The sequence below is a fragment of the Puma concolor genome, chromosome B4, assembly GCF_028749965.1.
Source record: "Puma concolor isolate L17-30 chromosome B4, mPumCon1.1.hap2, whole genome shotgun sequence".
Lineage (NCBI taxonomy): Eukaryota > Metazoa > Chordata > Mammalia > Carnivora > Felidae > Puma > Puma concolor.
Genome location: NC_141673.1, coordinates 54,251,956 through 54,278,588, shown reverse-complemented (window position 1 = coordinate 54,278,588; position 26,633 = coordinate 54,251,956). Strand labels below are relative to the sequence as shown.

The 26,633-nt window shown below is 41.1% G+C and overlaps 1 long non-coding RNA gene across 1 annotated transcript in view; it reads left to right on the top strand.

Moving 5' to 3' along the window:
- The first annotated feature begins 2,334 nt into the window (after positions 1–2,334).
- Positions 2,335–26,633, top strand: part of LOC147579080 (uncharacterized) — a 78,037-nt gene continuing 53,738 nt past the window's right edge. The window contains exon 1 of the long non-coding RNA XR_015253520.1: positions 2,335–2,979. This is a non-coding gene — a long non-coding RNA (uncharacterized LOC147579080). The remainder of the gene's footprint in view (positions 2,980–26,633) is intronic.

Here is a 26,633-nt window from a genome sequence, read left to right as displayed (position 1 = left end):
TTAATTAATGTTTTGTTTTTCTCATCTGTAAAATGGATTTAACAGTGGTGTTTAACTCGTAGGAGTTGCTTATTAGGACTTAAAAAGGAGTGTTGTAGGGGCGCCAGGGTGGCTCAATGATTGAGTGTCTGACTCTTGGTTTCGGCTCAGGTCATGATTTCACGGTTTGTGGGTTCGAGCCATGGGTCAGGTTCTAGCTGACAGTGTGGAGCCTGCTTGGGATTCTCTCTCCCCCACTCTCTCTATCCCTCCCCCACTATCTTTCTCTCAAAAATAAATAAACTTTGTGTTTTAAAAGAGTACTGTAAAGCACTGTCCCTGGCACCTAGGTCAATGTTATATAAATTAAATATGCTTTTGATACACAACATTCCAAGAAATGAGTAGAAAACCCATGCCTTCTCACAAGACCCCTTTTTTTGCCTTTTATTGGACAACCACTGTGTATTAAGAACTACTGTATGCTCATATCTGTGTCCTTGCTATATGCACAAAGTCATTGGAAGCTCTCAGGTGCTTATAGCTACTCGAGGAAAGCACATACATAAAATAATACAAGACCATATATGAAGTACTTGTGTCCATGATATTTTAGTTCCTTTTATTTGTTAGGCATTAGGTTAGTCTCTGCCCTCATGGAATTCAGTTCTGCAGGAGATACAGGTCTTTAACAAGTGTGCAAAATACTGTGAAAGACAAGTACAGATTAATACGCAGTCATAAAGTAGGGAAACTTAGCCTAGTCTTGTATGGCTTAGGGTATTATCGCTGTTAGTATTCAGAAGGAAAATCAATTAAAAAGAAAGAAAAGGCTTGATGGTAGAAATAGAATTTTCAATGGGCCTTGAGGGTAGGTAGATTTTTTTTTTTTTTTTTTTTTTGCATGGGTCCAAAGAATATTTGAGGGTATTTCAGGTAAAAACAAATAATGTGAGCAAGGCATATCTGTGAAATATGAGAAAACTGATAGTACATTTCGGTGTGTTGTGTGAACCAGGATTGACTGTGAGGGATTGAGGCCCATTGATGGACATTCTTTGAAAGCCAAACAGACTAGATTTCAGATGGCAGAAGCTTGGAGTGATTATTTTTAAAAGTAAATTATAAAACTAAGGAAGATAAACTTGCAGTAATAAGCAGGATTGAGTTGAGGGAATACAGAGCAGGGAAAGCTAAGGTAGAAGCTGTTGCACTTTTCCTGCTGTGCGGTCATGATGAAGGATTGATAAGCTGAGAGCAGTCACACTGGGAAAGGATGGTAAAATTCTGAGTATTATGGCTGGAGCAAAGAAAGCTGATAACAATACATTGTGTCTGGATGATGAGTACATTGGTGTCAGCACTGTCAAAAATGGGTTAATTGTGGAAAGGAATCAGGTGCAATTGAAGTAGTGTAATGACTAAATTTAGTCGGAAACTTGATTGCTCTAATGTATTTGTATACTGTAAGCCAAACAATCGACCATTTGAATTTGAAATCCTGTACTATTAGGACATATGCCATTTGCTATGATGCAGAATAATGTGGTTGACTGTGCACTGAATGAAAAGTGGATTGGGCCATGGCAGCCCAATCATTGCTTATCAGGACAGGGTGGTACCAATCATAATGAAACTATTAGTCAAGTTTCTGCAGACTTTCTGGTAACCATCACTGTGATGCATAGTCGAATTTCTGCTCTTGTCAGGTAAAGCATTTAACTGCAAGTGGTTCTACATCTATACAAAACCAAATACATAAAAATACATAAACACATACACAAAATACGTAAGTACATAAATGTTATTAATTGGAACTATTTCACAGTGACAACAGGCAAACTACCTTTAGCGGTTGCTTTAAAAACACCTATAACGGGGCGCCTGGTTGGTTTAGTCGGTTAAGCGTCCAACTTCAGCTCAGGTCATGATCTCACAGTCAGTGAGTTCGAGCCCCATGTCAGGTTCTGAGCTGTCAGCGCAGAGCCTGGAGCCTGCTTTGGATTCTGTGTCTCCCACTCTGCACCCCCCCCCAACATTCTGTCTCCCCATTAAAAATATGTTTTTAAATTGCTTATACTAAGTCTAACATTGAGATCTGTTAGTGGACACAGTCAAGTGTATTTTATTTTCTGAATTTGCATATTACAAATGTTATTTTGAATCATGTCAGACAGGACTTGTTATAATTTGAAGACTTGTTCTTCATGAACTTGTGCTCCATCACCGATTAAGTGTAGAGAGCAGAAACGAAAAGGCCATGCTATGTAATCTTTACTTTGCAATGAGCCTCTTGACCGAGAGGATCTTTTATTCAAAATAATAATGTAGTTTTAAGGCGGGGGGGGGGGGCGGGGGGAGCTTACTCTTTCAAAAAGGAATTATACATGAATGTCCCTTGCACATTGTTACCATATTTTAGTTTGTGTGGCAGTCCAAAGTTTGAACAGTTTAATTCCTCCATTCCTTACTTGTTATGTGTAGTCAGTATTTGCAGAAGCGTGATTATTAACAGGGTACCCAGATTTAACAGATAAAAATATAGGATGCCCAATTAATCTGAATTTCAAACAATTGTTTTTAAGTACAAACATTAAAAAAACTATTCGTTTACCCGAAATTCGAATTTAACTGGACGTTCTGTATTGCATTGGACAAATTCTGCTTCATTGTTCTTTCAAATGATTTAACTTCCTACAAAAATCTCTGTATGTGAGGCAAAAAGTAACTTGCCTGGGCCAACAGCACATGAGGCTCACGGCAGGCGGCCTTCTCCCAAACTTGGCCTTTAAAAAAACAACAAAAAAAACCACCCAGAAGTCCCAGGAGCGTGCGCATTAAAGCGAGCCGTGAGCCGCTTTCCCGCCGGTTTTCTGCGAAATGCAGCACAGTGGCCACCCGCGGGGTGGAGCGCAAATGGCCGTGTCCTTGCGGGATAGGAAAGGAGGTGCCGGAAACTTTGAACCCCTGCCAGAGTACAACGTGTCCACTTAGACGGCGGTAAGTGCCGCCATTTTCTTTGCGGGCAAAGACCGGGAGAAGTTTCGGGCGCCACCTTGCCCCGTTAAGCGGATTGGGGCGGGGGGGGGGGGCAAGGCTTGCGGCCTCAGCACTATGGTGACGTGGGATTCGGGTCCCCCCTTTTGGGGCTGATTTCTGTGACACGTCGAAACTTGCCAAGGCGGGGAAAGGGGACGCCGCCTCTGTCCCGGATGTAAGATGGCGGCGCGGGGGTCGGCCTGGCGGGGCAGTCACGTGGTGGGGAGTAGCGCGCGAGCCTCCTTAAGTGATCTCTATGGTTCGTCCGGACGCACAGGAGCAGCGGAGCGCGAGACGGGCCGTGTGTCCGCGCGCGCAGAGCCACCGCCGCTGCCACCCAACACGTCGCCCGGCTCGGTTTCAGTTTTACGGGGCTTTTGTTTTATTTTCGCCTCTGCAGAGGTGTACGGGATATCCCCGAAGGGTGCCGGGGAACGGGTGGCCTCGGGACTTCCGGGCTATGACTTGGTTGCTGTCGCGGCGCCGGAGCCGGCGTCCTCCGCGGGAAGCGCCCCGGGCGCTCGCCCGAGCGGAGAGCCGGCCGGGCGCCGGGTGTGGGGAGCGTGGCGGCGGCGGGGGCCCAGGCGCTTGGCCCGGCCTCCGCCCAGCCCCCACCGCGGGCTCGGAGCGGGGAGGGCCGCGGGCGGTGCAGCGGAGACGTGGCGGGAGCTTGGCGGGGACTGTCCGGAGCTCCTGGCGGGCGTCGGGCAGAAAGCGGGAGCGCGGCTTGCTGCCTCAGGGACCGTCCGGATCGTGCTGGCCTCTGGCTGCTCTTTTGCCGCCCATTTCCTGCTTTCGAGCGGCCCAGGGGACTCGCTCTTCTCGGGCGGCGGAGGAAGCGGCTGCCTCCGTCAGGACCCCTCCGCACCTTTTCTCTTAGCAGATCGGTCGGCCACGCAGAGGACGCGCCGCCCCGGCGCCACCTCTGCCTCTGGTCGCCGGCGCTCTCGGGGCGCGCCCGCGGCGGCCGAGCGGCGCGGCGCTGGGCGGGGTCTCCGGGCGCGGCGGGGAAGGGCCGGGACGCCGGCCCGACGTCGCGGCGAAAGACTGAGGAGCGCCGCGGCCGCTTCGCTCGCCCTCGGCGTGGTCCGCTGCGTCCCCGACACCATGGCCCTGGCTGAGGTAGTAGTTTGTGCTGTTGGTCGGGTTGTGACACTGCCCGCTGTGGAGATAACTGCGCAAGCTACTGCCTTGCTAGTGCTGGTGATGCTCAGCGCCGCGGAGGACAATGGCTGGGAATCCCCTTTGTTTTCCGGGGCGCGGGGATGGCCCGCGGAGCCCCGGCGCGGAAACCGTTAGTTCTGCGTGTTCCCCGAGGGAGGAAGGAATTGCGGGGAGAGGGGCGGGCGTTCGGGCGCGTTTTTGTAGAGGTGGGAAAGAGCTCAGCCTTGGACTCGTTCTTTACTCCGGAAGGAAGGAAATCGTGCAAGACGTTAACAGATAACTTTTCCACCCTAAATCTCTTTAATGCTTCTTTTAGCAGTCGGTGCAGGAGCGTTTACCTATTTGACTTCATTCTGTAGGTGGGAGTGGAGTGGGCTGCCCTTTCGGGTAGAAGTGGTATTGGGGGCAGAATAGTAGACCCGTTAATCATAAAGTTTATGTCTTAACCTTTAGAATGTGGTTTTTTGATATGTTCCCTCAGTAAATTTAAGAGTGTTTAAAATGTAAACCTAAAGCTATTAAAAGTTTCTCTTTAAACTTTGTTTGCAACTCTTTGAATGAGAAGATTGAATTTATAGTTCAGTGTATTATGGAGATTTTTTTTAAATGTGTGAGACAAATAAATTTTTTCTACAGTGTGCTGTGGCTTTTTTCCCCCCCATTTTCTTTTTAGTTTAACTGCGGGGGGGGGGGGTACAATTCTGCTGGTGTTTTGTGTTTCTTGGGTAAGTTTTTAGTGAGTGGTTTGTTTTTTTCTTTTTGGTTTTTTGATCCTCATACTTTTTAGTTTATGTCGTTGCATTTTTACTATGGGAGGAAAGGATCTCGGTAGGAATTAAAAGGATGGTTTCTGGATACCTTGGGCTTAAAATTTAATAATGCCCATTTCTTGTGAAGTACTACTACTACAAATAGGAAACACAGGATATGTGGAAAGAAAATGTAGTTCGGATAACTAGGGAAATTCCTTGATATTTTAAATGCCCTGAAGTTAGATAATTGTATTTAAAGTTTTTTAATTTACTGAGATAAATCAGTGGTAAATTTTAGCACTTAATACTGGTTTTGACTTTTCAGAATCAGCTTTGACTATAACGTAATCACAAAATGCAGTTTTCTCTGGTTTAATATTTGATGCTTCATTCGGGAAAAAAGGCAGTCCTTCACAAGAAAAAAAGGTTACATATGGAGAAAAAAATCTAAACCAACTAAATACTTCTTGTTCACTTCAATAGGATTGTGATGCTTTTGTATTTCAAAAGTGATCTAATAAGTGTGCCTTGATTTGGTTTGGTTTAGTTTTAAGAGAGAACCTTAATCTGATCTCATCTGGATGGAGCTGCCTCATTGTGGGAAGGACAGTAAAGAACTTTATGTTGAATCTTAACATGCAGAAAATACTTGAATGTTGGTTCTTTGAGCTTGTTTTTCTTGATATGAAAGACCAGTTTAAATTCAGGACTTTATTAAGTGCCAGGGTGGTAGGTCAAATCTTGATTTATGGAGAAACTAATAATAAAATTCTAATTGCACTGTGATACTTTTCATTTTCCAAACCCTTCATTCAGCCAGCCAAGCTCATCCTTATCCAGCAGTGGTCATCCTCTTGCCCACTACACCGGGTAACCTTTTACAGAGGACCAACAGTTGTTAATCTGTCCACCAAAGTATTACAGATTCTGCTGGCAATTTGTTGAACTTTAAAGTGGGTCAGCAGATAGCAAACTACTATACAGATACAATGTTCATAGTTTATCCTCTGCGTTTTTAAAAAAAAAATTTTTTTCGACTTTTATTTATTTTTGAGACAGAGAGAGACAGAGCATGAACAGGGGACGGTTAGAGAGAGGGAGACACAGAATCTGAAGCAGGCTCCAGGCTCTGAGCTGTCAGCACAGAGCCCAACGCGGGGCTCGAACTCACGGACCATGAGATCATGACCTGAGCCCAAGTGGGACGCTTAACCGACTGAGCCACCCAGGCGCCCCTATCCTCTGCTTTAAAAGTAAATTCATCCAAAACTATGTATTGCCCACATAATAGGAACATTTTTTAGGTACTTCCTGCCATGTTATTCTTGTTTGCTAAATTATAAGAGAATATACTGCTCCCAGCTGACTTACTTTTGGTACCATGGTTCTATTTATGCTATAATCTCCAATTGAAAAAGCAATATCAGCCTTTCACTTGCATATTCCTCTGTACACCAGAGAAAATTACCTATTGAACATTTTTTGACCGTTGACAGTGTCCTACAAGATGAATTTGCCTTATCAAAAGTACAACTTACAGTTTTGGGTTTTTTTTTTTTAATGTTTACTTATTTTTAAGAGACAGAGGGAGACACAGAATCCGAAGCAGGCTCCAGGCTCCGATCTGTCAGCACAGAGCCCGACGCGGGGCTTGAACTCACAAACCGTGAGATCGTGACCTGAGCCGAAGTCGGGCACTTAACTGAGGGAGCTGTCCAGGTGCCACCAACTTTGGTATTTTTGACATTTGGCACAATTAACTTTTTTGTTAAAGACCTGTTTTCAAGCATTTAAGTAATTTGCATTAGCAAAAACCACTGATGGGAGAGAATAAGGCAGTATTTTGGGTGCCTTTCTCAAGTTTTCTAGCAAAGGAAAGCTGGGGTATGGTAATGCCATTTTAATGTCATCCTCAATTATTGGAAACATAGATGTTACTGTATATGGGACATCTGGGGAAGATTCTTTGGAAACAGTTTTGCTTTAAATGCCCCAACGTTAAAAGTTTCTGATTTAGTCTATATAAAAACTGTTAATAAGCTGTTTAAAAATATAATTGCCTTGGGGCTCAGTTGGTTAGGTGTCAGACTTGATTTTGGCTCAGGTCATGATCTCGCAGTTTCATGAATTTGAGTCCCTCGTGGGGCTCTGCACTGACAGCACAAAGCCTGCTTGGTATTCTTCCTCTCTTTGTGCCCATCCCCCACTTGCACAGTCTCTCTCAAAATAAATAAACTTAAAAAAATTTTTAAAAATATAATTGCCTTCTGTCAGGTAGGCAAGACTGCTCAGCATGGGTGCGCTCAAGATATAGTGTGTCTTGTGCAGTAACCCCAAAAGAGTTGTTGGCAAAGGAACCTGACAGCAAAGATTAGCTCTTCACTGTATAGGAACAAGGTGCCAAGAAAGCGGTGAGATTTCATTGTAACTACACATTCTCTCTCCATATTGTCTGTTACACTCCACTGTCTTAGTGGTAAAGAAACCTGACCAGAGAGTTGCTTTACTTACCTCACTGAATACTCCTCTGTAATTTCTGCAACAAAAGCAAAATCATCGTCAAAAGTTAGGCCAGATTAGTTGTGTCCAAGAGGAGAATTATCACTACTTTTGTAAAATCTAAAAAGCCATTGGAATCATTAAGACCCAGATAATCAAGGCAAAAATATTAAAATCACCTGAATGGTTTGTCTAATGCAATTCATTAAGTTTTTTGTTAGATCATTATGGTTGGGCACCATGGGGAAAGCAGAAAAATTATATGGCTAGGTCACTGCCCCAAAGGATCATGCAGTTAGAAAAGATAGAACATGAAGTGCTTAATGAAAATGTGGGCAGGTGGGAAAAACATTCGTGACCTAGTTCACTTTTGAGACCTGCAGAAAAGTGGGTGAAAGCTGAGGGGAGAGACCTGTCGAGCACTTAGAATAAATAGATGTTGTCACTTAGGTCTCTTGATTAAGTGTATTGTCATCAGTAGATGGGTGGAATTGGGATGTTGGAGGTGAGTGATAGAGTTGTAGTTGGTATTGAGTGGTAGTCTAGGTGGCTGACCCTTGAGTTGTCTGCTAATATGCTGGGGCTGTTAGTTGAATTAGTCTAAGAGAAATACTAGTTTGACAGTGAATAACAGTGTGCTTTCTCATGTCAAGTTGAGAGTTCTGTATTTTTGTTTAAGTTTTCATTTTACAGTTACCTTTTTAAAAAGCGCTGTTTGGTTGGGATGTCATGGAATTGTGCCTCCCAGACTTCTGGGTACTAAATTTGAATAGGATCCTTTTAAGCTGCGGTGTTGACACCCAGCAGTACGAAGTTGCCCTTTTAATTATATCAGATATGAACAAACCTAAGACAGAAGTTTTGTGTTAGTTTTAAAGGATAAAATCTTAGTTCTTTCTTCTTAATCAACTTCAGACATCACTTTCTGAAAACACACCATTTGTCTCCAGTTGGTCTCAAATTCTTTTGCTTCTGTCATAATTGAGTGTTTTATCACAAAGATCCAGTTTTGTCAGAAGGCCAAATGGTGTCAAATGTCAGAATAGTCAAGTAAATTAGAGACTAAAAAGTGTCCATAGACATTGGCAATTTAGATCATTCATGTAGTTGTAATGCTCTGTTTTATAAGTGAGCGATCCCTAACTGCTCTCTGGTTGAATAACAAGCTACAATTAATATGTGTTTCATACCCTTTGAACATAACAGAAAAGTATTGATTCGGAGGTTGCTGTTTCAATATTCTGCACATGGGCGTGCCTGGATGGCTTAATTGGTTAGGCGTCTGACTTCGGCTCAGGTCACGATCTCACGGTTTGTGGGTTTGAGCCCCGCATCGGGCTCTGCAGACAGCCTGGAGCCTGCTTCAGATTCTGTGTCTCCCTCCCTCTCTCTCTCTGCCCTCCCCCACTGGTGCTCTGACTCTGTCTCAAAAATAAACAAACATTAGGAGCACCTGGGCTCAGTTGGATAATTGTCCCACTTCAGCTCAGGTCATGATCTCACAGCTCATGAGTTTGAGCCCTGCGTCGGACTCTGCTGTCAGAGCCTGGAGCCGGCTTCGGATTCAGTGTCTCCCTCTCTCTCTGCCCCTCCCCTGCTTGCACTGTGTCTCTCTCTCTCTCTCAAAAATAAACATTTAAAAATAAATTAAAAAATATTTCTTAAACATATTCTGCACATGATATATTCAAAAGCACTTAAAAAAATTTTTTTAACATGTATTCATTTTTGAAAGGCAGAGCACAAATGGGGGAGCGGCAGAGAGAGAGGGAGACACAGAATCCAAAGCAGGCTCTAGGCTCTGAGCTGTCAGCCCAGAGCCCGATGTGGGGCTCGAACTCACGGACTGCGAGATCATGACCTGAGCAGAAGTCAGCCACTTAACCGACTGAGCCACCCAGGTGCCCCTAAAAGCACTTTTTAACCAAAAAGCATTATATAGATACAAGCAATGGGCTAACTGTATTAGTGGTAACACTGACTTAATGTTACCCGAATAGATGGCAGAAAGAGCTGACTAAACTCTAAAAAACAGGGGCATCTGGGTGGTTCAGTGGGTTGAGCATCTATCTGACTCTTGACTTTGGCCCAGGTCATAATCCCAGGGCTGTGGGATGGAGCCCCAATTTGGGCTCTGCGCTGAGCATGAAGCCTGCTTAAGACTCTCTACGTCTGCTGCTCTCAGACCCCACTGGCAAATGTTCTCTCTCAAATAAATTAAAAAATAATTACCCCCCCCCCCCAAATCTGAAAAAGAAGTAAGCTAATAGAAATATATTTTCCCACTTAAAAAATGTTTATAATACTCTTTAATAAGACTTTAGGTGAATTGTGAGAATACGAATCCTATCTCCCTTTTAGTTCTTTAGTGAATGCAACTCATACAAAATAACTATTCTAGGTAAATCCATTCATTCATTTTATTTAACAAGTATGTTGAGTGCTTACTATGTAGCAGGCACTAGGGCTGCACAGAAGACTAAAGTGAACAAATCTTTGCCTTTAACGGGATGTGTATTCTAATAGGAATAGATCTGAATAATAATAACAAACACATAGGGAACCCTATCTATGGGCCACTTGGGTTGTTTGCAAACTTGAGTCCCCCTCAGGTACCTACTCTAGAGCCCTTGCTCCAGAAACACTAGTGATATTGTGGTTGTGTTTAAAAAAAAAAAAAAAATTCCCGGGGGGCTCAGTTGGTTAAGCATTTGACTCTTGATATCAGCTCGGGTCATGATCTCACAGTTTCCTGGGATTGAGTTCCAGGGTTGAGCTCCGCATCAGGCTTCACTGCTGAGAGCTTGAGATTCCCTCTGTCCCTCTCCTACTCATGCGCGCTCTCCCTCTTTCTCTTTCTCTCTCCGTCTCTCAAAACAAAAAAAGTTCAGTCCCACCAGAGGAATGCAGACTGTGATATCTGGCTTTGCCATCTTTTTTTTTATATGTCTCCACAAGACAGTCAGGTATCACATATTAGGGTGTACATTCTAAATGTTGTAAAGAAGCAGGAATGCACTGTGAGTAGGATGTGGGTCTGGCCTCAGAGAATGCACATCTCTGGAATAGATGCGTTGTGACCATACAAGTAATGGACAGCGGATTATGAGCCTTCCAGGGACTGAGTACAGGAGAGAAAGGATCGAGTATTTATTCTGCCTTAAACAAACCACACCGCAGGGTAACTAAATAGTTGTGAGGGACATTTTATCATTATAGCATAATTCCGGCTTAAAGGTAAGGATAGTATGATAGTAGTAGGACGTTAACATTTACAAGAGCTAATGAACCCAGCTAGGATTCTTCAATGGCTGTTAAAACTATTAAGTGAGATGCTGATGGGGAGCTATTTAGTGCATGGATCAGGCTGACAGCACCTGAACCTGCTGACCAGTCTTAACATTGCAAAAACAGACATCTAGACATTCTGTGTCCCCTGAAGTGTTGCAGTAGAGGTACAGAACCATATCCGTGAAATTCAGGTAATTGAACTTGACTCTGCTCAGGCTGGTAGATCTGACTACCGGTTTACTGGAAATTTAAGATAGACGAACATGTTAAATCACCACAGGGTGCAATTAGCAAAATACACACTGGTAAATTCTACATGACAAATGACCTGATCTTTGAGGAAAAAAATTGCAAGAAAAAAGGGAGAAGAAACCTATAGGTTAAATATGACTTTTTTTGTTGTTGAAATTACAACTTTTGTAGCAACTCACTATGGCTAATATACATACAACGTAGGAAATAACATGATTATTAATATCATGTCACATCAAAACCAAGAAGAACTTAACAGTCAAGATGTGGAGGATAAACAAGCTTCTATGTACTTTTTGTTTTTCTCTGGTGCATCTCTTCTGGCCCCTCTGTATCCACACAGACGTTTTTCTTTTTAGTTTTAAGAACCTTTTTGAATTTGGGGCACCTGGGTGGCTCAGTCAGTTAAGCTGCTGACTCTTCATCTCCGTTCAGGTCATGATCTCACGTTTGTGAGTTAGAGCACAGAGCCTGCTTGGATTTCTCTCTCCCTTTCTCTGCCCGTCTCCAGATATGCTCCCTCTCTCTCTCTCAAAATAAATAAACTTAAAAAAAAATATTTGTGAATTAAGGGGCATATCTTCAAACATTCCATGTAAAGCGATGACTGGTGTCAACATCTGATTCCTTCATACCCATAACTGACATCTCCTTGGAGAGTACATAAGATAGAACTTCTGGGCTGAAGTCATCGTCTGGTGGACCGACCAGAGACGTCCAGCCTCACTCCTATATAATTTTTCTTAATTATGACTCCCATTTTTCTCACGTAGTAGGACTTTCATTTCTCTCTGTCCTTCATTTTACTAGCTCATGTATTACCTTAGACATTCAGTGCAGTTTGTGTGCTTTTTTAAAAAATTGAGGTATAATTGGCATATAACATTAGCTTCAGTTGTATAGCATTACAATTCCATGTCTGTATATATGACGAACACCAGGGTAAGCCTAGTTAACATCCCTCACCATACATAGTTACATACAAAATTTTTTTTCAGACTTAACCAACTGAGCCACGTAGGTGCTCTGACAAGAACTTTTAAGATTTCTCTTTCAGCAACTTCAAGAATACAGTACAGTATAATTAACTGTAGTCACTATGCTGTACATTAGATTCCCAGGACTTATTTATTTTATAACTGGGTGTTTGTACAGTTTGTCCCCTTCACCCATTTTTGTCCATGCCCTTCTTCTGTCACCCACTAATCTGTTCTCTGGATCTATGAGCTGTTTTGTGTGTGTGTGCGTGTGTATTTTAAGATTCCATATATAAGTGAGATCATACTGTATAGGTCTTTCTCTGACTTATTTCACTCCGTATAATGCCTTTAAGGTTGATCTTGTTGCAAATGGCAAGATTTCCTTCCTTTTTATGATGGAATAACAGTCCATCACACACACACACACACACGCACACACCCCATGGTTTCTTTAACTGTTCATGTAGCATCCAACACTTAGGTTATTCCGTATCTTGGCTATTGTGAGTAATGCTTCAGTGAACGTGGGGGTGCAGAGATATTTCTTGAGCTCATGTTTTCATTTTTGTTAAAATGGACTTAACGAGATTTAGGAGTCATTTGCAATGTGCAGAACTCATTTGGATTCTAATTTGATCAAAGCCAACTATAAAAAATATAAGACTAGTACAGTAATTAAAATACTGACCGAATATCTGGCGTTAAAGAATTGTTAATGTTTGATGACATTATTCCAGTTCTGTTTTTGAAAAATACTTCTCTTTTAGGATATGCATATGAAGAATTTACCAGTAAAAGGGTATGATGTACAGAATTTGCTTTATACTTGAGAGTAACCCATGGTCTTGGATGGGAGCAGAGGGCATGCACATGGATGGGAGGATACGTGAAAGATTGCCCTTGTGTTGGCATTTGTTGAGTCTGGGTGACATGGAGGTTTATTTACTTACTTAATTTTAAACTGAAGTGTAGTTGACATTAGTTTCAGGTGTACAACATAATGATTTGGCAATTGTATACATTATGAAATACCATAATAAGTGTAGTCACCGTCTGTCACCACACAAAGTTATTATGGTATTATTGACTATATTCCCCATGCTGTACTTTTCATCCCTGTGATTTATTTATTTTACAACTGGAAGTTTGTATTTCCTAACCCCCTTCACCTATTTCACCCTTTTCCCGAGTCCCCTCCCCTCTTGTGATCACTTGTTCCCAGTATTTATGAGTCTGTTTCTTTTTGTTTGTTCAGTTGTCTAGATCCCACACATAAGTGAAACCATATTTTGTCTTTCTCTGTGTAATTTATTTCACGTAGCATTATACCTTCTGGGTCTATCCATGTTGTCCTGAATGGCAAGATTTATGGCTGAGAGTACTCCATTGTGTCTATATACACCATATCTTTGTTCTCCATTCACCTATTGATGGGCAGTTATGCTGCTTCTGTATCTTGGTTATTGTGAATAATGCTCCAGTGGACATAATGGTGCATATATCTTTTGAATCAGTGTTTTTATTTTCCTTGGGTAAATAACCATAAATGGAACTAGTGATCATTTGGTGTTTCTGTTTTTAATTTTTTGAGGAGCTTCCATACCCTTCCATGGTGGCTATACCAGTTTGTATTCCCACCAACAATGCTTGAAGGCTCCTTTTTCTCTACATCCTCACCAACACTTCTTGCCTGTTTGATACTAGCTCTTCTAACAGGTTTGAGCTGTTACCTCATTGTGGTTTTGATTTGCATTTCCCTGATGATTACTGATGTGGAGCATCTTTTCATGTGTCTGTTTGCAATCTTTATGTCATCTTTGGAAAAATGTCTCTTCAGATCCTCTGCCTATTTTTAATTGGATTTTTTGGTTTTTTTTTGTGTGTTGAGTTGTATGATTTCTTTATATATTTTGGATATTCACCCCTTATCAGGTATATCATTTGCAAATATCTTCTCCCATTTAGTAGTTTGCCTTTTTTGTTTGTTTGTTTGTTTGTTTGTTTTTGTTAATGGTTTCCTTTACTGTGCAAAAGCTTTTTAGTTTGATGTAGTCCCAAGAGTTTATTTTTGCTCTGGTTTCCCTTGCCTGAGAAGACAGATCCATAACAATACTGCTAAGGCTGATGTCCAAAAGCTTACCGCAGCATGGAAGTTCTTTATGCTATTCAGTTTTGTGTGTGTTTGGAATGTTCCATACCAAAAACTAAAAACAACAAGAATATAAAACAAGGGAAAGAAAGAATTTTGTAGCTGAGAGAGCACCAAAGGGAAGAAAAGAACCCTACCAAACCACACAAAGATTAATAGGATTGAATTAAGTGTGCTGAGGGTGTCCTCCCTGACTACTTTGAAATATCACCTTGAACACTATCACAGGATTAGTCCATTCTCCTTATAATGCAGATTAAAATTGTTGACTTGTACAATGGAAGTTCACACGTCTACAACAAGAATACTATTGTTTATCTATTATAATGAAAACTATTTAAGAATAGAATTAATAAGGGATGTGTTTAAAACCTGCAATATTAAGTATTTTGTATGTGCAAAATAGTTGCTCTAATGTTACCCTATTAATCTCAAAAACTGTCCATTTTAAATATTAGTATTTTGCTGGTTCCATAGTCTTTTTGTAGAAGTATGCTTTGTTTTTAGGATCCTTTTTTTTTTTTTTTTTTTAATCTAAAACAGGTATTCTAAGCTAAAACAATTTACTGAAAATACTTATTTTTTGGCTTGAACTATTTTCATGAAGCTTAGTTTTTTTCATCTTAAATGATCAGCTGTCATAATTGTTTTAGCAATTTATTAGATTTTTGTGTTTCTACTTTAAAAATTCCTTTTTTCTTAGTTTTTACTATCTGTATGTTTTATCAATATATAGTATACAGCATTCCCACTAATACATGTTAACTCTTAGTAATTATAGTTGACCTTTGAACACCACAGGTGTTAGGGGTGCCGACCCCCCCCCCCCCATGCAGTTGAAAGCCTTGTATAACTTTTGACTTGCCAAAACTGAACTACTAATAGCCTACATGGAAGAGCATGCATGGAAGCTGGTAACAGACTGTCAGTTAACGCCTATTTGTATGTTATAGGTAGTATATATTGCATTCGTACGATAAAGTAAGTTAGGGATAAGAAAATGTTAAGAAAATCGTAAAGAAGAGAAAATGTATTTACAGTATTATGCTGTATTTATATAAAGAAAAATCCATGTATTAGTGGACCCCTGAAGTTCACACCTGTGTTCAGGGGTCAGCTGTAGTTCAATGCACTTCTCCTTATACCAGTATTATTAAGCTAATACTCTGAATATTAATTGAGTGCTGTTCTTTGGATATATTAGTACACTGTAGAGGTTAAAAAGTACGACTGACAATTTTGCTTTAGGTAGAAAAGAAACAATCTGTTTTACTACCACAGAAATCATCCTGTTACTTAACACTGACCATGTGCCAGAGATAAACATATATAAACAGTATAATAAAATTGAAGGAAAAGAGTTCTAATATTAAAGCATTATTTACAGATATAAGAAAATTCCTTAGATTTATAAATACTGTCAATATTAAATAGTTTTTATGTCCAAGTATGCATTCTAATGACTTGTTATAACTTAGTACCTCTCTCTCTGTGTATACTTAGTAAACCATTATCTGGACTCATTGGTTTTAGATTTTGAAATAAGCCATGACCTTATCTACTACATACATGGGCATTTTCTATTTTAACACTGGAACTTCAGTTGTCTTACAGTAATATTAATAATTATTATTTGTACAGATGTTGCAACTACTAACACCTTTAGTATCTGTCGATGACTGTTAAGTCCTCCATAGTTCATTATGCTTGAAATGACTATTCCTTACACTCTGCCTGACTCTGCATTATGACCCCTTCTTGTTACCATTTTATTTTGGGGAATTAAAGCCACCATTTCCACAGTTAGGCATTCTCTAATAGTCAAGTCATACCATAAACGGAGATTCAAGAAGCAGAAAGGTCCACCACTCCCAGGAAATTACAGACATTATCCCAAAAGTTAGTGTGCAAGTTTCAGAATGACCTCTGGGCATTTTGGTCCAATGTTCATCGTTTTTCTTTTATCATGCCCCTTCCCCCACATTTTTTCTAATGTCTGTGTGATTGTGGCAGAAATAATATTCCCCTTCTCCAAAATAAAAGCCATGATCAGTTGGAGGTGTAAAGGTGGTTGTGATGTCAGGTCTTATGTACATTTCTAATGTAAGAAAAGGTAAGCAAGAAAACTAAGGTGGTGGTCTTACAGGTGGATATGTGGTTTGTGCACCGTGAAACCATTGGGAGCAGTTATGATGAAATGCATGCATTTGAGCTGGGCTAAGTGGAAAGTCATGTTGCGGGACAGATGGAGTTTTGAAGTGCTAAGAAAATGATTTAATGAAACTGGGACCATAAAATTGCTAAAAAGAATGTCGGCTGATTTCTTCCAGAATTTAGGAGCTCTGGAAATAGAAAAGCCATAAGAGCAAAACAGGAAAAGGTCAATTAAGCACCAGAACTGTACCCCTAGATGAACTTTGGGAAAAGGGTGGGTTTTCAGGAAAAATGCAAAAGGATCTGGGATCCTTCACTTATTTTTTAAAATAATTGTTTATTTGTATATTTATTACATATGAAGATGAGTAAGAAATATCCCCTGGCCTCAAGGAACCTTTCTATTTGAGGAAATAGACATGGGTGTAAATAACTGAGAGCAGAATAAACCAAGTGATACAGATCTCCATACAGCAACATGCCACGGAGATGCAGAATACTGAGCAGTTCCGATCAGGATCACGATCAGGGGTCAATATCTGAAGATATTGAGACAAGAGACAAGAATAAGGATGTTCTCAATATGGTAAGAATGAAGGAATGGGCATTTCTGGATACAAGAGCAGCATGAGAAAAGTTACACAAAAGGCATCGACTTTCAAGGACCCTATAGCCTAACATAGATGTTACATAGGAATCTGGGGCCAGGGACATGGACGGTGGTACAAAGAGGCTGGGAATATGGTATGGGCTCCGACATGAGTGATCTGCAAGAGTGAGGAGTTTCAGCTATTCTCTCTCTCTTTTTTTCTTTTGAAATATAACTGACATACAACATTATATTAGTGTCAAGTGTGTAACACAGTGATCTATATTTGTTATTGCAAAATCATCATCACAATGTGCCAGACTTAACATTTGTCACCCTACATAGTTACATTTTTTTCTCTGTTATTTACTCTCTAGCAAACTTTCACATATGCAATATAGCATTATTAACTATATTCATCATGCTGTACATTACATTCCCAGGACTTATTTTTGTGTTACAACTGGAAGTCTGTTCCTTTTGACTCCCTTCACCCATTTTACCCATTACCACCCTCTGCCCCTAGCAACCACCAATCTGTCCTTTGTAAGTTCATCTCAAAATAACGAATTTATAGATTCCACATGGAAATGAGATCATATGGTATTTGTCTTCCACTTATTTTACTTACATTGCATTCAAGGTCTATCCATGTTGTCACAAATGGCAAGATTTCATTATTTTTTATGGCTGAATAATATTCCACTGCAAATATGTATACACTCACACATACCTCCCCCCACATCTTTCTCCATTCATCTATCCATGGATATTTAGATTGTTTCCATGTCTCGGCTATTGTAAGTGATGCTACAGTGAAAATGGGATGCATATGTCTTTTTAAGTTACTGTTTTGTTTCCTTCAGTTAAATACCCAGAAGTGGGCGGCGCCTGGGTGGCTCAGTCAGTTGAGCATCCGACTTCGGCTCAGGTCATGATCTCACAGTTTGTGGGTTCAAGCCCTGAGTCGGGCTCTGTGCTGACTGCTTGCTCAGCCTGGAGCCTGCTTCAGATTCTGTGTCTCCTCTCTCTGCCCCTCCCCCACTCACGCTTGGTCTCACTCTGTTTCTCAAAAATAAAATGTAAAAAAAATAAATAAATAAAAAAAAAATAAAAAAAAAATACCCAGAAGTGGAATTCCTGGATCATATGGTAGTTTCCATATTTAATTTTTTTGAGGAACCTCCATACTGTTTCCACATTGGTTGCACCAATTTACATTCTTACCAACAGTGTACAACGATTCCCCTTTCTCCACATTCTCGCCAACGCTTGTTATTTCTTGTCTTTTTGATACTGGCCATTCTGGCAGGTGTGAGGTGATAGCTCACTGTGATTTTGACTTGCATTCCCCTGATCATTGTAATGTTGAGTAACTTTTCATGTACCTGTTGATCATCTGTGTGTCTTATTTGGTAAATTGTCTATTTGGATCCTTTGCCCATTTATTTTTTTATTTTTAATGTTCTTTTTTAAAGTTTTTAAATTATTTTGAGAGAGAGAGAGAGAGAAGTTGGGGTGGGGAGAATCCCAAGCAGGGTCCGTGCTGTCAGCATGGGGCCCAACGTGGGGCTTGAACTTACGAACCGTGAGATCATGACCTGAGCTGAACTCAATAGTCAGACACTTAACCAACTGAGCCACCCAGGCGCCTTGGATCCTTTGCCATTTTTTTTAATAGTTTTTTTTTTTTTTAATATTTATTTATTTTTGAGAGGCAGAGACACAGACTGCAAGCGGGGGAGGGGGCAGAGAGAGGAGGAGACATAGAATCTGAAGCAGGCTCCAGGCTCTGAGCTGTCAGCACAGAGCCGGACGCGGAGCTTAATTCACAAATAGTGAGATCATGAACTGAGCTGAAGTTGGACGCGTAACCAGCTGAGCCACCCAGGCACCCTCCTTTGCCCATTTTTTAATTGGCTGGGGTTTTTTTGTTGTTGTTGGTTGTTTGTTTCGCTATTAAGTTGTATGCGTTCTTTATGTATTTTGGATATTAATATCCTATCAAATATATGACTTGTAAATATTTTCTCCCACCCAGTAGGTTGCCTTTTTGACTATTATTAGGAATAAGAAACACATAACAGCTCTTGAAGAGGCAAATTACACAAGGGGAAAAGAAAAATTGCACACACAAAACTTGAGGTGGGGTGGTAGTGAAAGGATTGTTTATTAAGAGATGAGAATGTTGGTAGGTGGATAGAGGACAAATTAGAAAAAAATCTGGAGATTCTAGATTGAACATACACTAGAAACGGATAATTGATAGGATAAGGTCCTGTGTTATAGTATCTGCTCTCTTTTGTGGGGAAAATCTACATAATATCAAAAGTATCCTATAGATGCTCTTCTGCCTGTGGAAATCATCTGAAAACATATTTGAAAGTGCTTCAGTGAACAGGGATCAACAGATGTTACTGTAAAAGGCCAGATAGTAAATATTTTAGGTTTTGCTGGTCACATATGGTGTCTATTTGCTTATGCTGCTGCTTCTCCCTCTCCTCCTCTTTTCTGCTCTTTAAAAATGTAAAATCATTCTTTGCTTGTGGGGCTCGCAAGAAGAGGCCATGGGCCAGATGCCTGCAGGCCATAGTTTGCTGACTCCAGCTTTGGAACATTTGCTGTTCTCCACCACCACCAACCACCCCCCCCCCCCCCCCCCCCCCGTAAGTGAAGAAAGAAATGTCTTTTTTGGAGAATAAGAAGTTGGACTAATTTAATACATTTGAATGTATGTGCCCCCTGACCCGTTTTTGACCATCGTCTCTCATACTCGTTATTGTAACTGCTAACTATTTGGGACCATAGAATATAGCATGGTTTCAACAACAGTTCGTAAGCCTGCCTTCTTTTCTGTCCTTTTTTCTCTCCCTTTTCCAACTGTGGTAGTTTAAAAACATATCTTCAAACTATTTGACACTTGTCATAAAAAAATAGTCTATATTCAACTATAGAGAACAAACAGATGGTTACCGGAGGGGAAGTGGGTAGGGGGATGGGTGAAATAGATGATGGGGATTTAGAGTGCCCTCATCTTGATGAGCACAGGGTGATGCACGGAAGTGTTGAATCACTATACTGTACAGCTGAAACTAATATAACACTATATGTTAACTATACTGCAATTAAAATAAAAAAGTATAGGGGCGCCTGGGTGGCTCAGTCAGTTAAGCATCCAACTTCGGCTCAGGTCATGATCTCATGGTCTATGAGTTTGAGCCCCACGTTGGGCTCTGTGCTGACAGCTCAGAACCTGGAGCCTGCTTCAGATTCTGTGTCTCCCTCTCTCTGACCCTCCCCCGTTCAGCTTTGTCTCTCTCTGTCTCAAAAATAAACGTTAAAAAAGATTTTTTTTTTTTAAAATAAAGTGTAAGTATACCACCATACTCTATATTTGGGTTAAAAAAAAAAAAAAAAAGTCTGGGTTCTATTCCCGTGAGCCCAGGTGGCTCTTGTGGCTGCCTCAACAAATAGGATGTGACAGAAATGACACTTTGTGATTTCTGAGATAGGATCATAAAAGATGTACAAATTCTGCCTTCCTTTCTCTCTCTCTCTCTCACATGACACATACATTTTGAAGTTATAAGCTGCCAAGTAAGAACAGCTATCTGAAAGCTTCCATGCTGCAGAGACCATGGGAGAGCACATGGAGATAGGGAGAGATGTCTGGGACCCCCAACTGTTCCTGCCCCCAGCTATACAAGTCTTTCGAGGTCAGGTGCCATGCACATGAATGAGCAAACTTTCAGATGTTTCCAGCACCAGCCACCATCGGGCTGCAAGCTCATGAGACACCCTAAGCAAGAACCATCTAGCTAAGCTCAGTCAAGCCCCAGAACCCTAAGAGATAATAAAATGTGTGTTGTTGTTCTAAGCCAGAATTTTGCAGTGATTTGTTACATAGCATTGGGTAACTAGAAATGATTTTGGGATCTGGAAATGGAGTATTACTGTAACACAATCTAAAACATATGGCAGTATCTTTGGAGCTGAGCTGCAGGCATAAGTTGGAAGGGTCTTGAAGAGATTAGCAGCAGAAGTTGATGGCTCTTGAGGTTGTCACTAGAACTTAAAGGAAAACAAAGGAAAAATTACTAAATCTGAAGGAAAAGACATTGTTAATAAAACTGTTGCCTGTGATAGTGTAGAAATAGAAGATATGCCTAATGAACTGATGGATTGGCTCAAAGAGTTTTCAGGCTGGAGGTTGAAAGTTTCACCTGGTTTCTTTTAGCTGTCTGTCTGCAAATACAGACTATCATGTGCCATAGAACAAATGACTGTTTTCATGCAAACATTTGAGGAAATACAAAGGAGGCTTGACTTGCTGGGTCAGAAAATAAAACCTGTTTCTTTCTGATGACCAGTCTCTTCCCACAGAATATACACAAAGTAAAAAAAGGCCTCATGGGAAAAAAGTCAAATTCATTGCCATGTCACAAAAACTTCCCAGGGTAAAGATGAGGCTAAGGATTTGACTGTCAAATCTTCTGTTAAGACCCTAGAAAGGTTTAAGTGGTGCCTTCTAAATACTTGCAAAAAGACAAAAGCTTAAGGATCCTTTCCATTAAACAGTCAGAATTTGAAAGAATATTAAGGACATGGATGTCCAGGAGCTTTACAAGGAGCCCAGGGTAGACAAGATTTGTTGATGTGGCTTTTGTCTAATGAAGCCAACTCCAATAAAATCGATAAGATTCATAGGAAACTTGCAAAGCTTTTAAGAAAATTATACTTGTAGAAATACTACCAGCCTGGACTAGGAAGAAAAATGGCTTCAAGATGAAAGAAGCTTTTAGACCCAGGAATTTTTACAGGCAGGAAGCAGGCTCATGAAACTACTAAACTTAAAATATGGTCTCTATTTCTTGGAATAGGAAGGATAACTCAGGGCAGAGCAAAGAACCCAGAGGATGATGCCAAGAGCTGAGGAGAATCATTGCAGGCAGCAGAAGAGAACCTTACTCAAGGGACTGGCAAAATGTGCCCATGTTGGATTTGCTATGGACCAAAGACCTCCACATGCCTTTCATTTTCTCCCTTGGTCATCCTGTGCCTGCTCCGCCATAGTTATTGAATGTGTGGAGCAGTTAATTGGTTTCTCTAGCTCACAGGTTTTCTGACAAAGAGGAAAAGTAGTAAAAGGTAATTTTCTCATTGGTTTTCTTTTTTCTTTTTCTTTTTGTAACTTAAACCACATAATAAAACAACAAGAATATTTTAGAATGTAGCTAGAATGGCTGTAAAGTAAGCACAAAAATTCTCCTTCTTCTAGAGTCTCACGTTAGTATATTCTAGGTACCTAATACAGGACTTATTTAGTATGTAATAATTTTTTTTGTAAATGTTAGTTTCCTTTATCATTCTTTTTGCCTGTCAAGGAAGTTACTTTATTCATGGTATCCAGCTCCCTTATGCTGACTTCTAGTTCACTAGGGCTTTCCACCCCTACAACTCCCCCACCAGCCCCTTCACCTCCCCATATGCTCTAAACAGTTTCTGGCCTTTTACTATAATCCAGACTCTGAACTTGCCTGTCTTAATTTTTCAAAAACTCAGAGTGACTAGTTAATATGATGAATGCTAAAATATTAACAAAAATTTTACTTATGTGATTTTAATTGCAACCTTCAATGTTTACCCTATGGAAGAAGCAGAAGATTTCAGATGCTTTTGTAGGCCCTCTGACTCTATTTTGGGTGAGGATCCTTAAGTTGATACTCAAGTCATGACATTGATGTTCCTTTCTAGTGGAGAGTTGTTTTTAGGGATGTAATACAGCATAGAAACTGTGCTAAAATCTGTCCTGGCTCCTTTTCATGTTATGGGCCATCTGTTAAGTTTTTTTTGTTGTTGTTGTTGTTTTTTTTTCAACGTTTTTGTTTATTTTTGGGACAGAGAGAGACAGAGCATGAACGGGGGAGGGGCAGAGAGAGAGGGAGACACAGAATCGGAAACAGGCTCCAGGCTCCGAGCCATCAGCCCAGAGCCTGACGCGGGGCTCGAACTCACGGACTGCGAGATCGTGACCTGGCTGAAGTCGGACGCTTAACCGACTGCGCCACCCAGGCGCCCCTGAAGTTTTTGAGTGTAGGTCCGATGTAGCTCTCATCTCCTTTCCCCCAGTATTTTGTACAGGATTCTAATTTAATTAAAATTAATGTCAGTAGCATTATTGTAGCATTATGTTGAAGAGGAAAATCTAAAGGAGGAGGAATTTTGAAGGAAGGAGGGATGGAAAAGAGGAACGCAGTTTTACCTGGGTTGTTTTGCCTTGGAAAATAATGTGCTTATGTAGTCTTGCGAGTCAGTGAATATACATATACACATTAAAGAATATACATTTCTTTATTTAACCAGTTTTATTGAGTATCACTATGGGGCTTCTTTGGAGATAAAATAAATCAGAGATCCTTACTCTGAAGGACTGGTTCCTGCAAGGATTTGGTGCTGCGCCCTGCATGGGGCCTGGGTGATGTGTGGATTTGCCATACCTTAGGGAAGGTTTCTGCCTAATGTTAGACCATGTCTCTTACTGCAGTCCATAGGCATTCTTAGATTTAAAGATAATACTGAGTTCTCAGGAAAGCTGAGTTCCATCAACAATAACCTCTTTCTGTAAATTATAAAAAAGAAATTATCTGACCTTAAGAATGAATTTATTACTGAGTGAGTTTAATTCACCAAAGGAATTTTCTCTAATATTTAGGCTATTGTTGGTTTTGGCTTTTAATTAATTGTTTGGTCAAATATTAAATTTGAGTCCAAAGATCCATCTCCTCTGAGGATGTGGTCTAAATAAAGAGGACTTGGTAAATACTGGAAAATCAGATTTTCCAAGTTTTTTGGAGCAATTCTCTCTAGTCTTTCCATGGTAAACAGTGTGTGTGGCTTTTTCAGTGTTTCTACAAAATGGAGCTACTCCCTTCCTATGCACATAACACGTGCTCTCATTTTTGTCTTGTTTTCTTCTTTGCTCAGTTTTTTCATTTCTTCTTGTTTGCCTCATTTCTTCATTTCTTCTTGAGTAAGGTACAGCCATCTTTGGGGAGAAGTGGTGTGGCACCAGAAACCAGAGGGACACTCAGGATAGATACCCTGCTGACTCATCATGGGAATTTGGGCAAGTCACTAAGCAGGAAATTGGAGGAGTCAGTGCTGGTTAGGAAGTTAGTTCATGATGGAGGCATGGACAAAATCTGGTGACCTCATGGCCTTGGCAGTGGCATTTCTACATGTTTCTATTGCCACCACCTACCTTATAGGTATTAGATGATCCAGCAGTGAGTTATTCTGTGCAAGATGGAGCAAAGGCTTTGGGGTCAGGGAGCCTAGGGGTTATTTCCTGTCTCTGTTGTTTAATAGCTGTGTGACCTCAGGTGAATTTATTAATCTCATTTACCCTCAGTTTCCTTGTTTGTAATACCTGCCATGAAAGGTCCTTCTGAGGATCACAGATAATACACCTAAAGTGCTCAGCAAAGTCCTAACACAAGGAGGGTGTTCATAAATGGTCGCTATTCGAGGGAGTCTAAAAAGTCTCTTTCAAAAACTTAATACACCCATATAATCCCAATTTTAACCTCTTTCTGACACACACACACACACACACACACACACACACACACACACACACAGCATTTACCATTTTAAGCTCTTGAAACTGGATATCCACCCTACTATTTTAAAAGTGGGCTTTTGTCATCACAAAAGTGATCCTGTTGCCAGTTCAAAGGAACACTCATGAGGGGTGCCTGGGTGGCTCAGTCGGTTTAGTGTCCAACTCTTGGTTTCAGATCAGGTCATGATCTCACAATTTGTGAGTTCGAGCCCCTCATCAGGCTCTGTGCTGAAAGTGCAGAGCCTGCTTAGAATTTCTCTCGCCTCTCTCTCTCTCTCTGCTCCTCCCTGGCTTGCTCTCTCTCAAAAAATTAAAATCAACATTAAAAAAAATAAAAGTAAATAAATAAAATCTGCTTAAAAATAAAACAAAGGAACACTCATAGCTAAGAAAAAAATTAAAAGGCAGAGATGTATTATTTTCTTAAATTATTCTCTGGTAATTCCAACTCATTCTCTCCCATGCCTAATAATGATGTCAAAAACAACAGCCAATCCACATCCTTTCTTGTTGACTGAAGCCCGGCTGGTCTGGAGCCAAATCACCCGTTGGGCTTGCTAGCAACTGCACCAAGCAGCTGTATTACATTGCTTGGATAGATAAATAAGTGGTCAGGAGTCATTTTACACGACAGCCTTCTAGTTCTACAGAAACTAAAAAAGATGATCCATACAAATGGCCAGGTTCCCCAGGACCGTGTACCTGTATGTTGCCCCTACATTAGAGCACCTTGCAACCGCCTTCTGGGGCAAGGATGCAAGGATGCAGGGCCACCAGGAATTGTGTGACACTGGTATGAGGAAGCTGGGGCCGGTGCAGGGACCCCTGCAAGCAGTGTGCTGCCTGCTGAAGGATATAGCATTGCTCTTGTGAAAAGTGCCTTTTTAGTCAAAGCAATAAATCTTCCCTTGTTTAAATGACAGATGGTTAGGATTGTCACTTCTGTTTCCAGCAAAACCCGTAAGAGGGAAAACAAATAACGGGCATTCAGAGTTCTTGGTTTTCAAGAATACCACTTGGAAAAATTTGAAACCGTGTAGCTTTATAGGGTGTTTTGGTCGACACCAAATGCCCCACCCCAGTGATGTACCCATCCTAATCCCTGGAATCTGTGACTATGTTATGTTCCATGGTGAAAGGGAATTAAAATTGCAGATGGAGGCAAGGTTGCTAGTCAGACAGCTTTAAAACAGGTGATTATCTCCGATTGTCCAATGGTCCCAGGGCAATCACAGGGGAAGGAGGAGGCCAGAAAGTCAGGAGTCAGAAGCAAGGTTTTAGTGATGTGAGTGAGGACTTGACCCGCCTCCACTGGCTTTGAAGAAGAAAGGGGCCATGAGCCAAGGGAAGCGGTGGCCTTTAGGAGCTGGGAAAGGCAAAGGATATCATTCTGCCCTCGAACTTTCAGAAAGCCTTGCAGACACCTTGATTTTGGTCCAGTGAGACTCCCTTCAGACTTCTAACCTGCAGAACTGTGAGATCAGAATTTTGTGTTGTTTTAAGCGATTACACCCATGGTGATTTGGTACAGCAGCAATACAAAATTGACATAGCATTTCGCCCTGAACAACGAAAGATCTAAAATTGATGAGCCCAAATTTCATCTCTTCCCTTTTTCTAAGAGAGTGGGATGACAGAGCCAAAGCAAGGCAGAGGACCGTGACACCAAAGGGCCCAGCTGGCTGGCAGGGTCACGGCTGATCGAGACCTCTACAATCAGTTCCCTGGCTATTTCCCCCTCCCTGCCTTACACCATGGGGTTCTTCTCCACTGGCCCAGGCCTCATATCGCCTCCATTTGCTTTCACTCCTCTTTGCTTGCTCTCATCCCCTTTTTCATGATTTTTCTCTCCTGTTTCCCTAGCGGTCTCCTCTCCACTTCTCCTCTTCCACTCTGATAGGGTCTGGCAGTGGCCCAAGCTGGTAAGGGGAAAGTGGACATTCCTACATTTCCCTCCCTCTCCCCTCAAAGTCTGTAGTCCCTGGGGATAGAATCTTGAATGAAAGTGCAAAGAGTAAAAGGAGCAGATAGGAAAAGAGGCACCTGAAACCAGTAAGGATCCAAACAAATGGGAAGGACGACAGACAGATGCCACCTCGTTGTGTTGACTTAAGTGTCACCGTTTCTCTTACAAAGTCATTCCAGTTTACACCAGGGATGA